This window comes from Myotis nattereri, assembly GCF_964212035.1.
Source record: "Myotis nattereri genome assembly, chromosome: 6".
NCBI classification, from domain to species: domain Eukaryota; kingdom Metazoa; phylum Chordata; class Mammalia; order Chiroptera; family Vespertilionidae; genus Myotis; species Myotis nattereri.
Window position 1 is genome coordinate 28,046,861 of NC_138081.1, and position 14,256 is coordinate 28,061,116.

The 14,256-nt window shown below is 39.6% G+C and overlaps 1 protein-coding gene across 4 annotated transcripts in view; it reads right to left on the reverse strand.

The window, feature by feature from the left end:
• KHDRBS2 (KH RNA binding domain containing, signal transduction associated 2) overlaps positions 1–14,256 on the reverse strand; it is a 551,961-nt gene that overhangs the window by 19,876 nt on the left and 517,829 nt on the right. The window contains exons 11-12 of one of the 4 annotated variants that reach the window (XR_013996149.1): positions 9,067–9,100; positions 8,415–8,585 (exon numbers count right to left, since the gene is read on the reverse strand). The exons of 2 other annotated variants lie outside the window; for them this stretch is intronic. The gene's annotated coding sequence lies outside the window, so the exon portion shown is untranslated. The remainder of the gene's footprint in view (positions 1–8,414; positions 8,586–9,066; positions 9,101–14,256) is intronic. One more of the 4 variants, XR_013996150.1, reaches the window with a different exon arrangement.

Genomic DNA, 14,256 nt, shown 5'->3' on the forward strand with positions numbered 1-14,256 from the left:
TTTAGTGCAATGCCTGACACATAATAGAAACTAATGGATATTTGTCAAATACATATATATGTTAAAGAACAAATAAGCTGGGGAGGGTGTAGTCAGGTGGGAAAGTTTCTTTTTCTTTTTTTTAAGTGTTAAATGGTTATTGCATTACATATACAGTTTAACAATATGGAAAATTTTTAATGCCTTTTTTGATGAGGTAAAGGACTTCAAACAACTTGGGGGACTATGAATAGCCTTTGAATGAACAGGTTTCAAAATAATTGGATTAAATTACTTCTGATTCCTTTACAAGACTGGGGATTATTAAAAAGTTTATTGTAATAGGCTGTTTTCCAATTTTTTTAGATGAAGAAAGAGGAAATAAGAGTAATCATCATCATTAGGTATTTAAAAGGTACATGAAGGAATATATTCTACCAGGAGTAAAAAAGACAGAAAAACTGCTTAGCAAGAGGACATAAAAATCTTAGAATTCTGACCTTCAATGATGCCTTTTCACATTGATGATGCATCTACTGCTATATCTTTTTCCTGCTTACTGTTACTTATGTATTCAATGTCTCTCTGTTTTCTTTCCCTTTCTCATGCTTAATGGGAATGCATCTATTCTGTATTAGAAGTAAACCTGTCTTAATTCGGAGATGGTGGCAAAAATAGTGACATCAAGAATAAGAACAAGATTACTGAACACTTACTGAATATCTACTGTGTGCCAGGCATTATTCTGAGGGCTTTACATATTCAAGCTTATTTAATCCCATAAGAAGTCCTATGAGGTAGGTGTTATTATCTCCCATTTACAAAGGAGTTAACAGAGACAAAGCAGGTTCCATGACTTGCCTGCCATCTCCAGAGAGTGGAGTGAGAACTTGAAACCAGTCTGTCCTCACAGTCCCTATTGTCAGCCACCATCCTCTACTGCTTCCTCCTATAGTTATGCCACACTCTTTCTGTTTAGTGATCAGAATTGTTATGTAGGAGAAAGGAGTGCACATGCTACAGGTATATTCTAAAGATACCAGGGTTGTGCTCATAGAGAAGAAAAAAGTTTGAAACAGTAAATGTAGGGATGCCTTATTAATTTTTTGAAAATAATTAACTTTTTGCTAAGATATTTGTAGTATTTCTTAGTGGGTAGCACCAACAGTGGATAGCAGAGAGTTTCTTGTCTTCCCCTTCCCCTCTCGATGGAAAACAACTGAGAAGTCTGTGAGACTCCTTCTGGGAGGAGACACTATCCATCCATGAAATTTTAGAGTAGAGAGTAGCACCTTGGCTCCTTTCTTTTTCTATTCTTCTACTCCTCTTTTCATTTTTTTTTTTTTACAGTAAGACTTAAGATCTTATATGACTAAGACTGGAAAGAATTCTCTGCTCTTACAGCTTCATTCGTTCACATTATTTATTCAACAAACATTTCTGATAACCCACGATGTGCCAGGCTCTGTGTTAGGCTTGGGTGTCACGTGGTGAAGCAAGTCGTTGTGAAGGAGTTATGTGGATGGAAAGAGAAAATGAAAGCATAAAACACACACATATGTACCCTCACACATATGGGTGTTTTCTGTATTACCTATACACATATGTGCATATACTTTGTATCTACTATATATTTCACTTATTTGTATAAATTTAATATCTTTATGTGTTTATTCTACATATACTTTATATATAACTATACCTATTTATATAGGTATAAATATATGTATATATGCATAAATACATTTAACTTCTTTATTTATATGCTTATTCTACATATACTTTATATATATGTATTATATAAATGTATATAGTTATGAATTATCCTAAGTGCTATGAAAAAAATGAACAGGTCTAGTAATAAAGAACCAATTATCAAAGATGGGGATTACTCGAAGGGCCATAGTGAGTCCCTGAGAGAGGTGGCTTAGGGGTATTCCTGGCTTTAGAGAAAAGTGGTAAAAGGGTCTTGAAGCCCCTGGGCTGCCCAGCCAGGCCCATGGACTCTGGACTGGAATAAAGGAAGCACCCAGAGCCATGTCCTGTGTGACTGACCTAACACCCAAGGCTCTAGCTTCAGAGTGAACTCAGCAATGTGTTCATTTGACAAGGACTAAAAATGCTGGCACAGATATTGGTAAAATCCAGAAGATATTTAGTTCACAAGTGGTGTGAACATTCTATGAGGAGATAGAAAATGTACTTCTGACCACAAAGCTATGAGTTTAATTGGGTAGAATAAACAGATGCATGAGAAATGACACTGGAGGCAATGGACCAAAATGTACAAAGAGAGCCATTATCTATGGAATAAAAGAGCATGATTGAGCTCATCCTTTCCAAGGGAAATGAGTCAGAGACATGGAATTTACTTAATTGATGGTGGAAGCAGTGGGAATATAGTTGGATGGACACTGAAAATAGGGTTCAAATTTAGGAAGATAAACACAGAAAGAGGATGCAAGTATAATGAAGGAGAACATAAACCAGACAATGAATTCAGAATCTTTGTCCTAAATGTGCTAAGGTGCTCCCATTCCTCTTGTGTGCCTCGTTCCCTATTGATCAATGTTGGTCAACAAAACACAGGAACTTCTATATGTGGGGCACAAACACCGGGCATTCTGTGAAATAGCCAGTGTCTGCTATATGTTTGCTGGCAAAAAATGTTCCTAGTGCAAAAAAAAACCCAGACCAATCAAAATCTTTCATCCTGTGATCCGAAATACAACATTTGGCCAGCATGAGAGGCCTTGGAACTGTCAGAATATTTTTCAGAAATAGTACAACAAATACATTTTGAATGATTCCTAAGTGCCTAGAAAGTTACAGAGCACGGGACTGCAGAGATGAAACATGGTCTTCACAGTCCTTTCATTTTGGAGCATAAAAGCTAATGGGAGACAGAGACATAGTGTATTTCAGACAATGCAGTACGTGGGCATGGGCAAGGACAAGTGGAGTCGCCCAGACAATGAGTACGGAAGTTCAGATAACACTCCTGGAAATGTGGTTATTTGGTGGAGAATTCATAACACAACAAAAGAAAATAGAAGAAAAAAAGATCATTTCAGGAAGGGTAGAAGCATTGGGCAATGAAATAGGATGGGGAGTGTGCAAAAAGGTGAACATGTTCACAAAATATTCTTTTTAGAAACTCCTCATCAATTTAGGTTTCAGTGTTCAAATTCCAAAATAAGTTTAATGAAAGCACGGGATGCACATCCCAAGTTTGACACTCTGGCATTAAGAGTATATTCCTAGAATTAATTTAAACTCCCTAAAGCCATTTTAAAATTTGTAGTCGTTTTGGGGCCCAAATGTCTTTCCTTGGGAAGAAAGCAGCAGGAATAGAATTTTAGAATGCTAGCTGCTCACAGACCCATTTCCCACCCTGTCCGTCATCCCTGTGGAAATAAGCTGGGAACCCTGTCATCCTCTGTGACTTTCTAGGAAGGATACCACCATTTGGTAGCAGAATCACTCATAAATCAGCTCCCTGTGGTGAATTTGGGGAGTGTGGCTTGAAGAAGGGGGAGCGGCTGGACTAACATTCAAGTGTAATGGCTGAGTGTCTTGTTAGCAGAAATGAAGAAAAATAATTTTTCTCTGCTTTCATCTTAGGAACATGGCACAGAGCAGACTCAAGGTAGAATCTTCGTTTAACTAAAGGAGAAGGGCTGCAAAGAGAACAGTGACTGTGGGAGTTCATATTCAAGATCAGCAGTTCTCAACCTGTGGGTCGTGACCCCTTTTGAGGGTCGAACGACCCTTTCACAGGGGTTGCCTAAGACCATCGGGAAACACATATATAATTACATATTGTTTTTGTGATTAATCATTATGCTTTAATTATGTTCAATTTGTAACAATGAAAATACATCCTGCATGATTCATAACAGTAGCAAAATTACAGTTATGAAGTAGCAGTGAAAATAATTTTATGGTTGGGGGTCACCACAACATGAGAAACTGTATTAAAGGGTCGCGGCATTAGGAAGGTTGAGAACCACTGCTCTAGATGGTCCTCTGAGATCTTTGGGATGAACAGAGTCACTGCACTTCCAACAGGTGTACTTTGCCCAAGAATTCAGTTGAGCAGGAGCCTGTATTAGACCTTGGGTCAGTCAGGGTCCAATCAAGGAAAATAGGATTCACCTGGAATTTATAAATGCCGGATTCTTATGCAGGTTATTGATGAAAGCTTGAAACAGGTAATGAAAGAGACAGAAGAAGCCAATCAGAGATAAGTGAGGCCAATAGATTTAGCAAGAGGAAAAGGTCATAACCAACCCCAGGCTGGAAGGACACAGGATGAGGGGGGAGGGACTTGGGTTACTTGGTGAGAACCAGAACCATGGCAGGCTTCAGTGCTGCCTGGGAAGGTGCAGGAGGCAAATGAATGCCCAGAGAAACGCCCTGGCTTCTCCCTTGTTCCCAAGTTCAAGTCTTCTGCCATTGCCCCCACCCCCAAGTCCCCATTGGCAGCAGCCAGCCGTGAGCCAATTGAGACAGTACTCTAGGAAGGGAAGCCTTGGGCTCAGACCTCTGTCCTGTGCATGTGGTGGTGGTGGGGGGGGGGGGGGACGGAGAGGGGGGAAGGCGGAAAAAGACCAGGAATGGATCCAAGGGCAGACTGGCCCAAGAACCAACTAGGAGAGTTAGGTTCTGGAACTCCCAGGACTATTTTGCTGAAAAAAAAGGAAGCCTGCATTCCAGAGACTGGGTTCTCGGAAGGTTTGAGTCTAAGAAAAAATATCTTTTTACACATGTTTTCTCACTTTCTGGGCTTTGCTTGACCAGGTCATGGTAAAATGGGAACATCTACCATGTTTTAATTTGGTGAGAAACACTCATCAGAAATGACAATCTGATTTTTGTCTCTAAAAGAAATTTCATTTTAAGATCCTATTTTGTAAAACTTTGCCGACCTGTAAGATTTTCCGTTTGTTGTGCTAGGGCATTCTACAAATCAGAAAATCCTTGAATTATCAAACAAAGGCTTATTTGCCTAAATTACCATGTGGGCCTAACATGAGGAAGTGGGTTTGTTTTGAATCTTTGTGCATTTAGTGACCTGCGGTATTGTGATAAATGCCATTGCCTAAAACTATGCAGTAGGAAGCTTGGGCACCATCTGTGTTTGTTTCTGTAAGGAGCAGTAACTGCCTAGAGAAAAATCTGATGCTCATTTCAAAGATGCAGTATAAACAAAATTCAAGATGATGCTTTCACATAATTATTCCACCTTTCATTTACATAGTACTTTACGCATCTCAAAGTGATCTGATGTGCTTTCATTGAATGGTTCTTCACAGGACTTGTGGAAGTTGGTTGGGTATGGGCTTCGGAAAGATATAAAAGCTCAACCAGGAACAAAAACTGAAATTAGGAGTCTTTTAGGAGGACACTGTAAGAAACCATGTAGTCTCATCTCCCATTGATATTAATAGAAAATACTTATTGAGCACCTTCTCTGTGCCAGGCACTTTTTAAAGTATATCACATATATTAACTCATTTAATCATCAGGACAATTCTATGAAGTAGGTATTCTTATGTTATCATTTTAAGGATAGACTAAGGCAAAGGGAGGTTAAGTCACAATTAGTAAGATATGAGCCTTAACAGTCTAACAAAATACTGTCTCAAGCAGTGTCTTCTTTAAATATGTACTCAGAAAGCTAAGCAACAAACTTCATCACAGAGACATATATTTTATATTGAGTGTCTTCTAACATATGCATGTAACTCAGTGGTGTGCTGGTAAACTGGCTCACTGGCTCTCTGAAAAAAAAAAAAAAGCCCTGATGATTTGTGCCCCCCCCCCCAATTTACATATTGGAATCCTTTCCTAATGCCCAATGGGATGGTGTTAGAAGAGGGAGCCTTTGGGAGGTGACTATGTCATGAAGGTGGTGTCCTCTTGAATGGAGTTCATGTTCTTCTAAAAGAGATCCCACAGAGCTCCCTAGCTACTTCAGCCATATGAGGATACAAGGAGAAGTCTGCAGCGTAGAAAAAGGCCCTTGTTTGACCATACTGGCACCCTGATCTCAGACTTCCAGAACTATGAGAAATAAATATATGTTGTTTATAAGACACCCAGCCTGTGGCATTTTGTTATAAACCTCAGACAAAGACATAGCATTTGCCAGTTTCTATGGTATAAGTACTCCCAGCAGCATCCACTTCAAGCTACCAGAGTGAAGCCACTGAATGCCTAGTTGAGAAGAAGTGCACATGTCTGCATCTAGTGATCTCGTGAGCTTGTGGTGCCAGCACACCCTGGGCTGATTAAATTACTGTTGTACTCAAGGTATGCCATGGAGTTGATGATCCACCCTTGAAATGTTCTTCAAATGTGAATTCATTTTTATTTTCAGCTGTTTTATAAAATTCAATGTGAATTAAACTGCTTTAGATATGTTCATGTATAATCACTGCTTAGGAAGAATAATGTAATCATGTCTATTTTCGGTATGTTTTTACTGATGATAATCAGGCTTGTCTGAGATGAGGTAATCACACAACAGCTGGAGTGGGGAGAGGGGAGGCTGAAAAAGTGTAAGCATTTATATGATGGCTAGTAGATAATGCCTTGAGCCAGACATTTTCCAAACCATAGTTTCTTAGGTCATTTTGCAGCCCATCTATAATAATAAAAGCATAATATGCTAATTAGACCAGACAGCCAAATGACCTTCCGGACATCCTTCTGGACAACCTTCCGGATGAAACCAGGGCTGCAAGGGCCGAGCCCCTTGCACGAATTTCATGCATCAGGCCTCTAGTAGGGTTACTAAGATCCCAGTTAGCAATTTGGAAGGCTTGGGTTCTGGTCTAAATAAGAATTTCATGTGTCTCCTACAGGGTATGATCACCTCAAGAGTTCATTCATTAGTCCTTTAGGGAGGAGTGGCCACTTGTGTAACCTCATTAGCCAAACAGTGTCAACCAAACCAGACACATGGGGAGAGCCAACAAGGACTTCCCTTGAGTGGCACCGAGGCTGAGCTCAGGCATCCAGTACTCTGGCAGTGGCTTTTGCCCAAGCTCCCTCTCCCGTATCCTCTCTGTTCTTTCTCTACTATCAACGGAGTATTTTTCTTTATTGTTAAAGCTGCATCACCACTAAAAACACTTTACAAACACATGTCCACAGCCACTCACTACAGGATGCCTTCCTCCTTTATCCTCCAAAACACATAGATGCATAGTACAATCAAAGCTTTCTGTCATCAGCTCAGCATACTCTTTTTTCCATCTGTGTTTTGTTTTCCTTCCATTCTTTGTTCTTCCTATCATTCCTTCTTCCTCAAGAACCTGTTTTGAAAAGTATTATGAAATCCCACTGCGGGGGATATGAATATCTCCTAACATTTCTTCTACAACATCAACAACAAAAAGTTAGAGAAGTTTGGCTTGGTTGGAGCTGGGTAGAGGTAATACAGTAAAACAAAGTTTTTGGTGATCTTTTTGACAGTCATGCCTTTAAAAATCAATATTAACAACAAACCAAACAAAAACAAATAATCCCATTCCATAAAAATGCAGGTCAGCAGATCGAACCCGGGAAAGTGTGGGAAGCCTTGTGCCTCCCATGGACAGGATGGCAATTGCGTGCTCCTCCCTCTGGAAAGACTGGCCTGAGAAGAGGGATTTGCCAGCTGTTCTGGGCATAAACATGGATGGAGAAGGCCCCTTGCAGCTCCTTTGCCTTTTCCACATTTCTTCTTTCCCTTCAGTCTTTTATTTCTCTTATTTCATTATTTCCCACCCCCCCCCCATCACCATTCTACCTCCATCCACTCTCCTTCCCCCTTTAGTCTTTTTATAGGGAAAGAAAACATCTAAGAGCTAACTCTGCTGAGCTAAAAGTATTAAAAGTCTTTGCTAGGTCATGGGTCCCACATCAAGAAACAAACAAACAGAACCAGACCTTCTGAGGCAAAATACTTTATCCTTCACATGGAGAGCATTGAAATCTGCCCCACAAACAAGGCTGAATGAATAAACCAAGTAAATTCACATGTACCTTTTATTCAATCAACAAAAATACATTTTGCATATTCTAGTTTCTAAGCTTAAGATCTAAGCATCCAAATTTGAATAAAACACAGATTCTACCTACCCACTGGCAGTTTTCAGTCTTAATTTACTTATCACAATTTACTAATTGTGATTAAATTTCTTTATTTCAGATATAATGTTAATAATACTATACAAGCTTTCAAGCAAGACTTTAAACCTGAGTTGCATGTAGCCATGATGTAGATATATTACTGGATAATGGAACATTCCCAGGTATTTATTGTAAGTTTTATTATCTATATAAGCCAATTGGAAATCTGGAATGCAGAAAAAGCAACCTCAAAGGCAAGATTTAATTTTGAACTAAAAAAGGAAAAGAAGAAAAAGTTCTGTTTCACCAACCTCTTATCCATATCTGACCTTTCACTGAAATCGAATCTCTTCTATAAGCCATCTTTTAAAATCTCAGCCTAAATGGACCTCTTCTTTTGTAATCTGCATAATTAGCATGTTAATATGCTCCACCTGTATTTTAATCCAATGGTTGTTATTCATAGTGCACTTTAGAATCACCTGTGGAGTTTAAAAAATACACAGTTTTAGGCTTCAACATCACAAACTTATTCAGTCAAGGCAGGAACAGTCTAGCATCTGTATTTTTAAAACACAACACACATAACACACTCGCAGTTAAGAACAATGGTTCAAATTACACTAGACGATTTGTCATCTTATAATGACACATAATCTATTTGTGCATTTATATGATCATATCCCCAAGTGAACTGAATCGTCTTACATAGAACTTTTTCTGCACTAATAAGAATTTCCACACTTCTTTGAAAAAATAACAAAGAATTTCAACGACCTCTGTATAATACTATCATATCTGTTTTTCTATTCATATTCTTTAAATAATGGTGGGAAAAATTTGATCATGAACAAACATCATGTATTCATCTTTATTTAATACTGCTTTTCAGAAAGTTTCAGGGCAATTCCTAGAGACTTTCAGAGAAGGATGCTCTTTCTAGCACAGTGCAGTGAAACTTACCCTGGTTCAAATCCAAATTCTCTTCTCATTTGCCCTACGGTGAGGAGAAAAACAAAAGATAAAAGTTGTAAAGGGCACGCCATTAGTAAACTCAGTGCGTTGCAGGATAGCTTATAGAATATGAGGTGTTAGGGAAGTCTCTTGGCCCCGAGAACGTCCTCAGCATCAGCTTTCCTGCCTGACATCCTGATAATCAGTTACTCCAGAGATGTCTCATCTAGTCATAGAACGTCAGGTGGAGAGGCCTGCTGAAATAACTAATCCCACAGTCTTCATTTTTAACTGCTGAACCAACTTAGGGCTAATAGCTTAAGCAATTTATACAGGGTTTTTTTTTCTGCCAAAAGCTTTATTGTTTCCATTTGGTCCGCTGCATGGGAGAGGGCTTCAGGGTGGTTAAAAGAATGGCTAGTAGTTTCGGGAAGAGGCTCAGGTAAAAGCCAGACACCAGGGGAATGCAGAGGGGCCCCCACATGCCTCAGGGGAGCCTTTCGAAGAGATACTCGCCCAGCCCAGCCCGGGGGCGGGCCAGCTGCAGGGTGAGCCAGGTGTCGCCCATCTTCTTGATGAATTTCACCTCCTCACCCAGGAAGCAGTTCCCCAGGAAGTCAGAGCTGAGGGTCTGAGCTGCAGCTCCAAAAGGGTCTGGCTCAGGCTCCTCTCCAGGGCTGCCATGGCGTCCTGAGTTTTGCCCACTCATCTTCAGCACGTCCTGGAGGAGGATGTGGCCACAGCACTGGTTTTGCAACTTTAAGAGACGCTCAGCGCCCTCGGATTCTTCTCTGCCGACTCCCAGAAGAGGCCCAGGCCCTCCAGAGCCACACCATCACGGTTGGAATAGAAGCCTCGAGAGAGGTAGGTGTGGGCCTGCAGAGGCAGGTTGGCCAAGCGGTTGACCGCAGCCTCCACCTCGGTGGGGTAATTCTGACGAATTTGGGAGCCATGGTTGTGCGGCAATAAGGAGTTAAGTTAGGAAAAAAACCTGGTGTGTTGGCTGGTCTAGGTGGTGACTGGGTAAGACGCAGGAGTGTGGCCGGAGACTGGAAGAAGGGGTGTCCTTGGGTCTGTTCCGTCCAAACACACTGTTGAAGCAAGAGACAGATCTGGGACCGCAGGGCACTCCAATTTATACACTTTTGTGGGGTTTAAGTGTTCTGCCTTGCAGAGCTGTTTTAAGGGTCAGTGAGAGAACACAGGGAACCCCAAATACAGTGCCTGCCGTAAACTAGTTACTTGTTATTGTCATTAATGTAGTAGTAGTACTACTAGTAGTAAAAATGTCAGTTAACTTCTAGTTTAGTTAGGTGCTCTTTGCTTGCCTCTTAAAAAGCACAGTACTTATTAAAATATAGCTATACTAACTAGGAAGAATAAAAAAAGTTAATGTTGTGTTGGTCAGTGTGGCTCAGTTGGTTGGAGTATAATCCCATACACCCAAAGTTTGCAGGTTCAATTCTGGATCAGGGTACTTGCCTAGGTTTCAGGTTTGATCTCTGACCAAGGAATGCATGGAAAAGCAACTGATCAGTGTTTCTCTCTCACAATGATGTTTCTTTCTCCCTCCCTCTCTCTCCTCCTTTCCCTCTTTCTGGTAGCAATAAACATGTCCTCAGGTGAGGATTAGAAAAAGTAAAGAATAGCAACACCCAGTTACTGTTGGCCAGAAAACAGGAAGGGGGCATATCATCCACAGGCATATGTTGTTACGGAGTCAGACCTTCATCTGGATTCAGATTTTCTCACTGTGAGAGTAGCCCAATGCTCTCCATCTCTCTAAGCTCTCCATCTCTTTGTTTCTTTAACTGTAAAATGCGGAAAATAAAATACCTCTCTAATTGGGTTATTGTGAAGAAGTCATTATACATGAAAGCATTTCAAAGTCTCTGACGAAGAACAAGCTTCTCATAAAGGTTATTTTATTATTATGAACACTTCTTATTTATAGATACAGTTACCATAATTTGTCATGCATACTGGGGACACATCGGAGAGTGAATGGTGGTGCTATTAATAACTGTGCTGGGACAGCAGGCATAATAAACCAGAATGCATGGTCACCTTATCGGCAATATATTTTCTAGCTGAAAGCAAGTTCCCAAGGGAGTATTATATTGTGCGCGGGAATTTACATGGAGCTTTTTGGAAAGATGTTATGTATGGGTCAGATTCAACATGGGCAGAAAAGCATGGTGTGCCTCCATCAAAACTCCTCTGAGACAAAATAGACGGAGGCCTGGTGTCTCTCTGGTATTCATACCTCAGCTGAAGTCTCTCCCAAGTTCTCTCTGAAAGCAAGGTCCTGGGAAATGAGCTTCCATTCAACATTTTTAAATTTTACTTTAAGTATTTTCAAGAGAAGCTTTCTGATATATCTCACACAGTTCCCTGCCTCGTTAAACAAACATATACATTGTAATGTATACTCTCTAAGTAAGTCCTTTTAAAATAAAAGTGCGTATAAAGAAAACAAACTTCTCTTCTGAACCACCTCTATCCCTAACCACTCATCCAGCCATACATTTATCCCTCCTTTTATTTTCGAACAAATTAGAATTTTAGGAGGGAACAAATAATCATGGTCTTAGGCTGGCCCATTCTGCTCCATTCCACCCCATTTCATTCTACAAACAGTTATTGGAAGCCCACTATTCATCAGCGCTCTCGCCGAAAAAACTGAACTTTTCTTCTAATACACGGAAGCGAGATTAGGAAGGACAATGACAATAACTCTTCAGACCAGGGCTCCAGAAAGATCCATTCAGGTATGGCGGGTGACATTTACTCTCAGGAACCCCGTGTCCCCTGCTTATCAGAAATCCTGTGAATATTTATCACATTCCCTCAACTACATATATTTTCTTATTAATGGATTTTAGTTTCAGTTTTTACTCTGTAATACAGAAATGCATAACCTTAAGTTCTGGTGCTATAAGGCATACAAAACCATGTGCATTGGAGAATCAACACATTGCTGCTATGCTGCTACAGTGTAGAGTTAAACGAAAAGTCTCTCACATGTTTGACGTTAATTTCATGTTCCATTTGCTTTCCATCAGATGCAAAGAGCTGCTTAATCCACTTAAGCATTTCTTTTTGGGCCCCTAATGAAGTGTTCTGTTCCTGTCTTGTAAGTCAAGTGCACACATGACATCACAAATGGTTTATGTTCTACGAGGGACTCACCTCCATGGTTAAAATCTTGGACCCTCCAAACAGTCAGTGTCCACTTTATTCCAGCTTTTAGTTTTTCTATCACACATCTTCACCTATAGTCCCAGATGAGCAGCACAACTGTAAAGCATTATGCAATTACACATATGGGCATCTATAAGGCATTCCCATAAGGGATATCAATTCGGCTCATGGCAAATTTAACCACAGTAGCAGCTGTCAAACATACTCAAAACAAAATAAATTATCCATCCAACCTCTTGTACTTAAGTGCTTTTTATATTCTGTGTTTTAGAAAAACAGTTTAGCTTTAAGCAGCATTCAAGCTAGGATCAGGCTCTCCTGAGGAAGTTTTTTATGAGATTGAATGAAGATAATGACAACCATTAGTCATCGCATTAGCATGAGGCATGAGGCACACTACAATATTTATAAGCAGCTAAGCCATGACAGTAAAATTATGACATCCTATAATGCGGGCAGGCTTTTGACTGCAGCTGACTGCTATTTTGTAAAGTGGAACTGGTCTACTCTGGTAGTAGTATATTTAATGGCATGCTCATCATAAGACCTAATTGTTTTCCACCACAGGGTACGAAGCTTTATGTCCTCTATCAACCAAAACCAAATAGTCATACTGCTTAATGGCTATTCAATTAATGTTTATGTGCTACTTTTACACCCTGAATTATTTGATGAATAAACTCAAAGAAGCTATTTGAGAACTAAGTTTCATGGAACCTCTACTCTTATTAAAAATCCCCAGGTTCTTAGAGTAGTTCCAACTATCAGCTAGGGAATACAGACCAGACATTGATATTTAATAATCTTCTACACTCCCATAAGAATGACAGAAAAATCAAATATTGGGAGCAAATGGTCGATGTAGGTAGAGCCTTGCTGCATTCAAATTGAAGATCAAAACAGGGTTAAAATAGAAATAACCTGGTCAGACTAAGTCAAAAGGTGAGGCTTGGTTTATTATACTAGAAATGCTCAGCTTTTGTTTTGATTGCTTTTTTAGCTTGTAACTCCAAACCTATTGATATGTCTACTTTCCTTATATAAGACATAGCACAGCAGTAGCTGATGGTATAAATTCAACACCCTTCCTTTGGTAGAAGTTTTGTAAAATTACTGAAAATATATTTTTGTGGAAAGACTGCCATTTTTGAATTTATGAAAAAATGATTTCTGGTTTTTATAGTTATTTGAATATGGCAAAAATATATTTATTTACTCTTCTCCATTCTAATATAAGAGATCTGATGCCTCCAACATGTGGGCAATTAATAGTATCTCTTATTGTTCCATGTTAGTTGGCACCATTAGACAAAGAAAAAAGTCAGGCAGGCAGGGGAGGGGAGTGGAGGGGAGGGGAAGAAAAGGAAAAGGAAAAGGGAAAGGAGAAAGACCACAAGAACTGAGGGGATGAGAGAGAGTATTCATTTCCTTTTGGAAATTAAGGCTACTTTCACACCATGCGTGGTACTTACAAGTGCTAATGTATATATTTCAGTGGAACTGTGGCTGCCCTCTTCTCCCTGTCCTATGGTTGCAGTGGCTGGCAAACTCATTAGTCAACAGAGCCAAATATCAATAGTACAACGATTGAAATTTCTTTTGAGAGCCAAATTTTTAAAACTTAAACTATATAGGTAGGTACATTGTTATTAACTTAATTAGGGTACTCCTAAGGCTTAGGAAGAGCCACACTCAAGGGGCCAAAGAGCCGCATGTGGCTCGCGAGCCGCAGTTTGCTGACCAAGGGTAATATATCAACTTGTCATTCATAAAAAGGGATAAATCAGATAGCAAGCTTAAAAAATGTCAAAACATTCTTGACAAATTTCCACTAAGAATACAACTGAGAAATGACAAACTTATCACCTGGTTGGTTCAAGTTTAAAACTAACTGCTTTTGAATGTAAGCCAATAAACCTTTCATATTTTAGTTTATTTTGTATTTCTTTTAAAAATGTTTTATTGTTGACAGTATTACAGATATCTCCCATTTTC